This window comes from Pleurodeles waltl, chromosome 5, assembly GCF_031143425.1.
Source record: "Pleurodeles waltl isolate 20211129_DDA chromosome 5, aPleWal1.hap1.20221129, whole genome shotgun sequence".
Lineage (NCBI taxonomy): Eukaryota > Metazoa > Chordata > Amphibia > Caudata > Salamandridae > Pleurodeles > Pleurodeles waltl.
The window spans coordinates 715,007,064-715,019,479 of record NC_090444.1 but is presented as its reverse complement, the minus strand read 5'-3'; positions in this window follow the sequence as shown (position 1 = coordinate 715,019,479).

The following is a 12,416-nucleotide window of genomic DNA, read 5'->3' as shown; positions in this document are numbered from 1 at the left end:
TTTTATAATATTTCTAAGTGCCATAAGGGGCCCTGAAATGGGCCCCCCTAAATGGCACTGGGTGCAATGGCAATGCCCAAGGGACACTGGTCACCTGTACTGGCCACTGGGGTGGTGGGCATGACTCCTATCTTTTATAAGACAGGAGTCATGTTTTATGGATGGTTGTGGGTCAGGAAATTACGCTAGGCTGGTTAAAGGCATTTTTTTTGCCTCTAACCAGCCTAGTGTCATTTTTTGAGGCAAAACCCCCTTCACCCATACTGCCACCCCCACCCGGCTATCAGCATTGACAAGCTTAGCACCGGCTTTCTGCATTCCATAAATTTGGGGCCTGGCTGGCGCTTTGGAATGATGCAAGCCGGCGGTAAACGTTTTGACGCAAATCTGCATTAGTGCAGTTTTGCACCAAAAAGTATAAATATGGGCGTTAGAGGCATGCTATTGTTCTGAAATTTGGGGAATGGTTTTGAACTTTTTGGACAGTCCATTATTCAGAAATTGTGGGATAGATTATGATTCTGAAATTAGTGGACATGAAATGATTTTTGAAACTGGGAATATTAAATGATTCTGAGAGCAGAAGACATGTTTGTTTCTGGAACTGATAGTGATTAATGACAAAGTCACACAGCGCAGTGCAGCAAGTCACCTTGCTGCGCTGTGCTGCATGACAGACAATGGACAGGAATGCACCTTATTTAAAAGAATATGGCACATTCCTCCTCTTGTGCCTATGCTGTTGCCATTTTAGTTGCCTAGCGCGAATGCAGGGACCCGTGCACCATGGTGGGAAGTAGACACATTTACAGGTCTATTATTATTGGTAAATCTAGGAATGTGTCAGAATCAATGGGTGGAGATATGGGAATGCCACCCTCCACGGAAATCCTCTCTGGTTACTACAGATTTACCAAGCTAAGCAGGGCCACTCAAGGTGGCCTTGCGTGGCTTGGTAAATATTGTTATAGATTTAGCCCCATGCACCATTATGTGGTGCAGGGACAAAGCAAAACCCTTGAAAAAATACTCCCATGTGTGTTACAGAGGGCCAATGCAGGCACCCTTGCAAGAGTGCAAGTGTGCTAGAGTGCCTGCATTATAGGCAGGATTGCTTTTGGGAAGGAAGGCAATCCTTCCTGCACAAAAAACAATCCTCAGAGGAATGTTGCTCTTTGCATCTGTGCGGCACACAAAGAGGAAGCAACAATATATAGAAGGAGAAATAATGGTTTTGCTTGTCATTACTCCTTTGTTAGGAAGGCATACCATTTTGACGCATTCCCAAGTTTACAAGTCTTTGTAGATCTTGGAATGCACCAAAATCTATTGGTGGATGCATGGGAAAGTCCATGCTTCACCCATGGATCGCCTTCCCAACACACAGGAACACTAGGAAGCCATTTGCACTGCCTTGCGTTTCTCTAGATTTAGTAAGGCAAGCAGAGCCATGGAAGAGGGCTTTATGTAGCTTGGCAAATCCCACTAAGGGTTTTACGGTGCTGTTTGTCACCTTGTGTGGCGCAAGGGCAATGGAAGCTCTTTGTAAATCTGTGCCTACATTTTTTAGCGTGATTCTCCAGACTGAATTATTCCATATACCTGCTTTGCCCGGCTGGAGAAATCCAGGCAAATGTTGATTCTATTTTATTTTTCCATTTGTGTCAGAAAACTGTCATTATCGATATTCAGACATTTCACTTACCTGGGCGCCATCAGAACATGAATGGAAGAGTCTCTTTCAGAAATGATGCTTCTTTCATTGTGATTCCTGATTATTTTTCTGTCAGTGCGAGGTATAGTGATTTTTGTATAGTATGCTGTACTCACAATATAATATTCGCAATTGGTGTCCCGGTCATAGCAATTTAAGAGGAAGTGAACCATTTGCGGGATATTGTGATGTGCTGCCTGCTGTTTGTACGTATCTTGTTAAATATTTATGCTCTGTGTCGTCGGTCATATTGATTTTGCATTGCTGCCGTCAGCTTGCGATGCGTATCTCATGCAATAGAAAAAATGTCACAACAGCGCACAGCGACAACACTTTTCGCGGCACTTCTGGCATTTTGTAAGCGCTGTAAAATATCAGAAGCCGATATTACCCATTTAAGGGTATTGTAAATATTGTCCCTGGAAGCAACAATTCGCAGCCCCAACTTGCCTTCTTTAGTATTAACATAATGCTAAAGATATATGCGAAAGACAATGCAAACCGAGTTGTTTACTGTTGAAGAAAATGCGGTTTTTAAATTATTCAAATCATTTGATACACCATCGGTACTTATTGACTGAAATATTGGTTATGGTAAGTTTGTTTGGAGGAGATGTTGTCTAGCGACCAGAGCTGCTGCTCTTTGACTTAGGGAACTGTGGAAGAATCCCCTCTATGGCTCAACATCCTGTGATTCTACACAAATCACTAAACATTTCTGTGTCTAACGACACAAGCATTGTCAAAGCCAGTAGGTCTGGCGTTGCCTGGTATCCTTTTGGTATTTCTTGTTTTGTTCTGTTGTGGTTTTTACAAACCTTTATTGGTTGGAAAGCTACTAGGCATCTGTAAATCTAAAACAAAATGACTAAAGGCTCAAATATTTTTGGTCTCAACGAAGCACTTTACCATAGTACTCCCTGGCACTGAAGGAAACTATTTAGGGCCTGATTTAAGAGGCCCTAGTGCCACCTTAGCACCACCTTAGCGCTGAAGGTGCTAAAGTAGTTTTTTGTATGGCCATATTTACAAAGTGGCACAATGCATGCATTGCACCACTTTTTAAACCCTTGCGCCACATTATGCCTGTGCCAGGCATAATGTATGCACGGGGGCGTACCCCCATTAGGGGGGCCCAAAAAATGGCTCAAGAAAATCAAAGAGATTTCCTTGCACCATTTCTTTTGGCACTTTTAATGCCTGCTTAAAGCAGGTGTTAAAAGGGGGCACGCCATTGAATACAATGGGTCCCTATGTACTCTGCAGGAGTAGCACCAATGGTGTCAGGAATTCTGAGGCAATTGCCCCCTATCTTGCGCCATGTATTTAAAATACGTTGCCCACATGGTGTTGGTAGGGGGCGCTAATGGGCTCAAGGAAAGTGGTGCAACACTGGGTGCAGCACCACTTTTCTTAATCAGCCCCTTTGTGTGTAAATTTGCTCCTTTTAAAAGGGCAGCATGCCATACCTCATATTGTCATTCGGCCGCTCAACAAACATGTTTATTTAGACCTTAGGGACAGATTTAAAGAAAAGTGGCGCAGTGCGGTACCGCGCCAAAATTGGCAGGGCCGCCCTGCGTCACTTTAGAAATGCAGGGATGCGCCATATTTAAGGGAATATGGTGCACCCCTGCGTTTTCCTCTGCGCTGGCGCTAAATTTAGCTGCCAGCGCCAATGCAGGCATCCTTGCACCATCGTGCAAGGATGTTTGTGTTGAGAGGTGTGATTGATTACATTCGGGGAGTTGTCCCTTCCTGCACATAAACAATCACTAATGTCGCTTTGGCACTTCCGTGTGTGGTGCACAATGCAGCACACACAGAAGTGCTAAAGCGTCATTTTCAAATGATTGTTTATGTGCAGGAAGGGACACCTTCCCACACATAAACAATCATTTCTGGCATTTTGCTTTTTCTATGTGTGAGGCAGAATGCAACACGCATAGAAAAAGCAAAAATGAGGAGGAATAAAAGTATTCCTCCTCATTGCACCCTGCTCGCGCCACCCCTGGGGGTGGTGTTAAATTTTGGCGATGCCTCAAGTTTATGAAATTTCATAGATCTGAGGCAGCGTCAAAATGCAATGGGTGTTGCTGTTGCATGCCCACAGTAACACCCATTGAACGCCCCTTCCAACCACAGTGCTGCGTGGGAAGGGGCTATATTTACCAGGTGGTGTTAAGCCACAAAAAGTGTCTTAACTCCACCTTGTAAATATGGCACTGTGCTTAGCGCCACAGGAGCGTCACAAAAAGTGACGCTCCTGTGGCGCTAGGGCCGTATAAATACGGCCCTTAGGGGGTCATTACAACCCTGGCGGACGGCGGAGAAGCGGCGGTAAGACCGCCAACAGGCTGGCAGTATTTTTGGGGGAATTATGACCATGGCGGTCACCGCCATGGTCATCCGCCGCTTCTCCGTTCCGCCCGACAGTGCGGAGACGACAGCTGGGCTGGAGACCAGGGTCTCCAGCCCGGCAGTCGTCACTATACCACCAGCGGTATTTGGACCCGGCTTACCGCCATGGATTTCCTGCGATTGGAACCGCCATGAAATCCATGGCGGTAAGCACTATCAGTGCCAGGGAATTCCTTCCCTGGCACTGATAGGGGCCTCCCCCACCTCCCACCCCCACCCCGACTCCCTCCCCTACACCCCCCACCACCCATGCCACCCCCAAAGGTGGCAGGACCCCCCTCCCCACCCTGACCCCAACATCACATCACTCATGCACACACGACACGCACACAGGCACCACTAACACACATACACGCACACACACCAACATACATGCAAACATCCACACACACAGTCAGACACGCACACCCACATTCAAACATACACGCACACAACCATGCAGACATATCTACAGACATACACGCACTCATTCCCATACTCACGACACCCCTGCAAGCATACAGGCACTCAGACATCCCCACTACATACACACATGCACACCCCCATGCACCCACACAACACATAACACCCCCCAGCCCCCTCCCCTCACGGACGATCGACTTACCTGGACCGACGATCCTCCGGGAGGGGACAGGAGCCATGGGGGATGCTCCGCCGACACCACACCGTCAACAGAACACCGCCACGCCGAATCACAGGAAGTGATTCAGTGGGCTGTGTTCTATTGACGTGGCGGTGGAGCAACCTCCACTTCCCCGCGCCTGCCAGTATAGCTGTTGGCGGCTCTCCGTCCGAAAAAGGACGGAGAGCTGCCAACAGTCATAATACGCCGAGCGGAAAACCACCACCACTGGCGGTCTTCAGCACGGTGGTCCCTCGGCGGTCTTGAAAAAAGACCGCCGAGGTCAAAATGACCCCCTTAGTCTTTAAACAATTCCAATTTACATACAAAGATTTCATAAATATACATTAAAAAAAATTATTTTACTCTTATTGCAGAGTGTCCCTTGAATTAATAGCTTAGAAGAACAATTAATTTAAAAAAGCGTTAAACATTTCTGCACAGCAGGCAGATATCTCCCTAGAGCACAGGTCCCATCCCTGTACCTCATATATATTAAGATTACAATCGAATCTCAAGATCTAAAGTTCAATTTTTCATCAATAGTGGCCTTAGTAATGCTTTACAAGCTGCTAAAAACCATAAACACTCTATTAAAAATATTGCAGTTTACCTTGAAATCAAGGCCCATATTATATTACAGGTGCACTCTTCATGTTTGCTCCATGGTGCAGCTTTAAACAGGTATGCTGATAGCAAACATGGACAGTGAATCGGATTACAATGAATGCATTGACTGAAATACAGAACAGTTGCTTTAATCCCCCACTCCATGTTTCACTGTGCAGATGGCACCCGCCTGCATGTTAGAGATGGGACAGAGACCCCCTTGCAGGAGGATGCAGTGAGTGCAGAGGAATATCTGGGGGATCCATTGGACCCCCTTTGTCCCCTCCACCATTTCTGTGGTGTACTGTTGCCTCCTGGCAGTTTCTTTGCCTTTGTGCCCACATCCAAAATATGGAGTGGGCTCAAAGTTTCCTTTAGTTGCATGAGGCCACACCTCCATGTAAATATGGGAATGTCCTCTCGAGACCTTGCTGGTGCTACACGTGTGCCAGTGCTATCAGTATTGCAGAAAGGGTTACACAAGCGTCTGTGGCAACTCCTGTAAACTGAAGAGTCCTGGGGGCCTACAAATCATGTGCACACACCCATTGTGCCTCCAGGGCACTTGGGTAATACAGCCCCACAAGTGTAATTAGCATTACTATCTATAATTACCCATCTGCAGTAGAACACACTAAAACTGGGTTGCCACCAACTCTAAATTTGCACAGTTCAAATCTTATAGCTTCGTTTGACAAGGAATATATATGGGAATACCTCACTATTTTTCCAGGATCGTCTTTAAAACTGAGCCAACATTTTACATTTCAGATATCCCATGTTGTATTCACAGTCCTGCATTTTAAGGAATGCCTGGAGCTCTGCTTTGGATAATATAACTCGTAAGTTGGTGTTCAAAGGTATAGATAGATGCCCCTTTATATCTCTCCCAAAAATATTTTCCTGATTGAGCCTAGCTTAGCTCACTATTTAATATTTCACATTGACGAAGTGTTGTGATTTTATGAGTAGCACCATTCTTAAGACTATTGCAGAATCTAATCATCCGTGAGTATATGGAATAGCTCCAGGCAAGTCAATCTGTTTCCATCCTTAAAACCTGAATCATTGAAGAAGGCAGTAGATACAAAAGTTTTTATAGGCATCTACCCCCTTTAAATTCCCACTCAAGTTTACCATTGAAACAAAGAGGTTAAATCCCATATTGGAACTGAGCATGAACCATGGTGCGGTAGGCTGATTGCTCATGAAGATGCCCCACTGTATGCTTTGCTAAACTTCTTTAGCCCAGTTACTGAAGACAGTGTCCAGGCTTGTAGGTAATCAATGTGTTCTATCTATTGCAGTTTCTTACTCAACCACTTCTCCAGATACTTATATCTGTTGACTATCTGAATTTCTGTTTTACTTAGATTCCATTTCTATTTCAGATTTCCTTTTCCAAATGGGAACACTTTAGTTTTGTCCATATTTGTCATCAATTTTGCTTTTCTTGCAACATTTAAGAAACACATTAGATTTTTCACTGAAGACCAGTTTCAGTCCTATCCATAATGACTAGGTTGTCTGTGTATAAGAGGTACATAATATGTTAACCATTCATTTTAGGACTAAAACTATTTGCAGTTCCTAACACATCAGGACTGCTAAAAATATTGAAAATATAAGAGGGGCCAACATGCATCCTTACCTCAGTCCTTTCTTGACTGGCATTTTATACAGCAACCCTCCTCCGGAGGCTTCTTCAACTTGTGCTCAGTTTTCCCTATGTAGCTCCTGTAATTCTAAAAGGTCTTTGGGTATCTCACAATTTGTAATGGATTTCCATAGTTGTTCACAATCTACAGAATCAAATGCCACACACAAATCCATGAAACAACAAAATAGGTTGTCACTTAATTCAGTGGACATTTGTGGAAGTGACCACACGCTAAACAGTGGTCAGTGATGGCGTACCCCTCCTTGAAAACACATTGTCTGTTGAGGATAAAGCTTTTGTGTTCTGTCCACTCTTGCAATATATTGATAATTTCCGCAGATATTTTCCCTCCCACATCAAGTAGAGTTATCTTCCTATAGTTTTGAGGGGTCGTCACCTCTCCTTTCATAAAAATAGGTTTTTATAATAGCACCCTTCTAGGTTTCCAGGAATCCTCCTTTTTTAAATAGTCTTTAAAATACCAGCAAGAACAGCCTAGTCCACCAATCCACATTTGATTTAGTTATAATTACTGATGAATTACCAGGACCAGCTTCACCTGCTAATTTTCAAAATATTTGCTGTCTCCTACAATGTAAAACTGTGTATTTGTCTCATCTTTCAATAGAATGGGTTCAGTACGCATTGTGTCTGAGTACCTATTGGAGTAAGTTTCCTCCAGTGCAGGAACCTGCAAGTGTGAGAAAAAGGGGCAAGAGGAGTGTCTGGTAGTGGATTACATACTACCGGCCTTGGTATTCAGCACACCAACGTTTAATTGCATGGCTTCTGAGAAGAGCTTCGGGCACTGGCACTCATTCTTTCACAAATTAAGTGCTGGTTTCCTCCAGGTGTGGGTTTCACTTTTTTTCTCCAACCAAACACCACAGCTTTCCCAACTCATTACTCGTCCCAAATTGGCAGGGATTCCAACAATTTTTAACATTCTAGAGACAACAACATTAGGCATAGTTTTCCAACACTTATCATGCAAGGGAGGTTTCTTTTTAAACATTTAACTTTTATAGTCCTTTCTTTTTTCTTTGCAGTGTTAAGCTTTTCTCCCACAGTCATACCTGGTACTTATGATTCCTTCCATTTTTGTATCTTAGATTTCAAGAGGCTGCATTTTCCATCAAACCAGATATTATTCTTCCACTTTTCTAGCTTTTACCTCCTTCTCTCTGTTTGTTTGTTTTTAATTCTACCTGGACATAAAACTGCTTGCTCAATTATTTCAATGTGCAAATTTAAGAAATCATCTACATTACATTTTATTGTTGCTGAGAATTCATCAACAAAGATAGATGCTTTTCCATGAGCTTTGTTGTGTGATACTTTAGGAAGTCAATTGGTGAGGAAGAACCTTTTCTCAAATATGATGATCCTATGTCTTGACCACTAAATGTAGGAGACGGTGATCTCTCCTTTCCATTTGCAGGACTTCAAAATGCTACACCAGGTTAAAAAACAATCCTGCAAGAACACATAATCTATTGGGTAGCACTGCATACAACTTATAACGGTTTTCTGAGCAGGTCTCTCTGAAGCCAACCAATCAGACAAGGAAATGTAATAATATGAAGTCTCTAGTTGTCACTGAGTTAACTGAAAAACTTGTGGGGCTAATATATTATGCAAATAAGATTTCCTTTTTCAGGATATCACACTTACTTGAGTTCAATTATTCATTAAAATCACCAAGCACTCAATCAAATATTGTGAATATGTAGTAAACCCCCTAAAAAGATCTTCCGTAAATATCTAAATCAAGTTCATAATACTTTATGTTAGCAGCGCATAGCTAAACATTTTCAACAATCATAAAATAATTGCACTTGACAAGCTAAAATACATATACTCAACATGGATCACATACACAGTGGAAGCAACCTTCGTAGATATAATAGTAAGAATACCTCCTGAGGACCAACATTTAGTGTTTGTTATTGCACGTCTGTACATCTGTAGGATTCCATCGATCTCGGGGGTTCTTCACACTGCCAAGTCTCCTGGAAATATAATATCACATACTAATATGTTATATACTTGAAAACCTCAAGATTGCTTAGTTTTCTTGGACCATGTATGTTCCAGGAGAGCATTTCTATACTGTGCAAAACAGCAAAGCCTTAATCTATATCAGGCAGGCTATTAAAATCCTCTTCCAATCCCCACAGGGACACAAACAAGCATACTGACTCCCAATATAGACATCAGGTCTGTACCTAAGAGAATTTTCTCCAGGAACTGAGACTCTGATAGGACCCTTATTTTCACTCTGTACTCATCTTTTACTCTGCTTTTCCACATATCCCAGGTAAGGCAACTTTACCGTTTTTTCCCTAGGCCAGCGTTACTTTGGAGGAAAGTTGTATCAGGGAAATCTCTATTCAGGGTCTCTGATTCTCACGTAAATTGGAATACTTGCTTTAGTATCTCTCCCTCTCCCTCTAGCAGGCCTTCTACTAACTCTGAGAATAATAAATACTTTGTTACTTCAATTCGGGCTTTGCTCTCCACAAAGCCTACTTACTTTATATAACTGGGAGAAAGAACTTTCAAACTTGGGCATTTCAAAAAGGGGAAAAGCAGCTGGGGCCTATTTAACAGATTCAATTTGTACTGGTTTTTGTCATTCTTTCCCTTTTAAAAGGGTCTACAAAGACCTATAAATTCTCATCATACTGGTCCCTTGTTCCGGTATTTATAATATTACATGTATCCACTATTCACTGTCCTGGGTTTCCTAAGGTCTACCTTAATTTCAGTGGAGACATAACGTATGTCTCTCCATTGGGGATTTTAGGATTTAGAGGGATTTTATTATCTATATTTGGTGCACTCAGATCTTGCAACGTCCCCGCTACTTTTGCTGCCCCATCTTTACAAAACAAGCTTTTGCCAGGCTTAAACCTTCCTTACTGTGATATGTAATACATATGTCACACCTGGGGTAGGTCCTAATCAGTGGAAAGGGCAGGGTGCATTGTATTTAAATTTGAAAAGTGGGACATTAACTTTTTAGTTTTATATATCCTAGTAGTGAACATTTTCTTGTCCTAACCATGTGGTTCCTGTTGCCTGTTTCTGGGTCACATGACTAGCTGTAGCTAGCAGTTGGCTGAAAGTATTCCTCCACACAGCAACACAATACACATAGGGCCTCATTACAACATTGGCGGGGTGGCAATCGCCGCCCGCCAAGTTATAACCGCCATGCGGCCGCCAATGCGGTTGCACTCCCGTGGTGCCCATTATGACATCCCTGCTGGGGATGTGGGCCGCAACATGGGAGCCGGCAGAGCAGACAGTGAAAAGCCGCATGGGGCCCTGTCAGGGGGCCCCTGAACTGCCCAGGGGCCCCACGACTCCCCGTACGGCCAGCCTTTTCCTGGTGGTTCAAACTGCCAGGAAAACGCTAGCGGTAGGGGGACTCGTAATCCCCTGCGCTGCCCTGGCGGATTACTACCACCGGGGCCATTGTGGCGGGAAACCGCCGGCCCCGGCGGTGCGACCGCGGCGCTTCGGCCGCGGTCGTAATGACCCTGGAAGCACCGCCAGCCTGTTGGCGGTGCTTCCGTCATTTCAGCCCTGGTGGTCCTGTACCGCCAGGGTTGAAATTACCCCCATAATGTGCCATTCTAGCATAATGGGGGATGGAGCTGTCACTTACCAGACTTGCACTTAAAAGTCACTGGCTCAGCTCATATTCAAAGGACTTCACACTAACATATTGTGCCCCCAGATAGAGAGGAACCTGGGCAGGGAGTTAGGAATTTCCAGATACCTCTGTATGGGGAAACTCCACAAAATATCTATCACTTCACAGTCGGCACCAGGTATCAAATGGGGACCCTCAGACCCACTTTTCAGTACACCCATTGGACCTGTGGATACTACAGATTACCCTGCTGCATGAGACCTGCCCTGCCTACTGAGAAGGAAGACTGCACCTGCACCCTTCATTCTAAACTGAAGTTACTCTACTGGTCTGCTGACTAATCTGCTATTCTGAGCTAGAGGGACATAACAAGCTTCAGAGGCCTCCCTTCATCTGCCCAGCTGACCTGCTGCTTGCAAGGCCTTACATCTGGACCTGTAACTGTAAATGCATGAGCCCTACTGGGCCCTGGTAGAGTGAGTTCCTAATACCCAAGAGGTGCCTCTCAAGTACTGGACACTTGGGGGCATATTTATAAGCCCCATGCAGCACTGGTGTGTAATTTTTTGTGATGCACTGGCAGCGCATAGTGTAGGCCCATATCTACAAGGCCCCGCAAAGCCACTTTGCATGGCTTTTCATGATCTTCATGATATGGTGTAGGGCAACACAGTGCAAGTTGCTGCGTTGCTGTACACTGTGCAACGGAGGCATACCATCGGCATTGCAGTGGGTCTTCCCACACAACTCCCATGAGTATTGAGAATCTGTACACCTGAGAATGCTTCAAAACTGTATGCCTCCCCAGAGCAGGCACAACAAAGAGAAATATATTTATTTGTCCTTGTTATTTCCTCACACATAGAAAGAGGAAAATGTCTTACTGGATTGTTTTTCTGCAGGAAGATGTCCCTTCCTGCACAAAAACAATCCTGCTGACAACTGTGACAAACTTACATCATGGTGCAAGGGTGCCTGCATTGGTGCTAGGCAGCAATTTGTGGGCCAGCACTGGGGAAATGGACAGAAAAGCACTGTATCTTGTATATTTGGTGAAGTTCTGCCATTTCCATGTGGCGCAGAGCAGCACAGCAAGGGGCTTGTAAATATACACCTTTGCGTGCTATCCGTTGAACTCTTCCTCAATGAAAAGGTGAAATCCTGAGGTTTGGGCCCTTTGTGACTGTGAACAAGCCCCTTAAAGTCAAAATCCTGCCCCCCATTCCGCCCACCGATGCAAAGCTCCAGTGAACACGACTCTTAGCTCTACAGGGAACACAAGCAAAAACCAGCCATGTGAGATCTGCACCTTATGCTGCAGCATCGACAGACCCCTGTGACCACCAGCGCAAAGCTGCATTAACAACTGTCTGTGACACCCAACAGGATCTTCTCACTACAGCGACGACCATTTGTAACACCGGCCTGCTCTTCATGCTACAGGGATGACCATCTGCGACTCTCTCCCTTTTCCTTGTAGAAACCTCCGCCGCAAACTGGACTCTTCATGCTAAATTTTAGCAGGTAACTCTTTCAGCAGCACCATCCTGGTCCTCTCATCCAACTCGCACTCCATCACGGTCACCCTGAACCAGTGACTCTTATTAGGTCTCGAACATTCAGATAACCGCAAGTGGTGTTTTGTGCTTTTGCTCTCTTCACACATATCTCTGGTTTACTGATTGGACATTTGTCATTTTGGTGTGAAATGGCTTAATGAATTTTA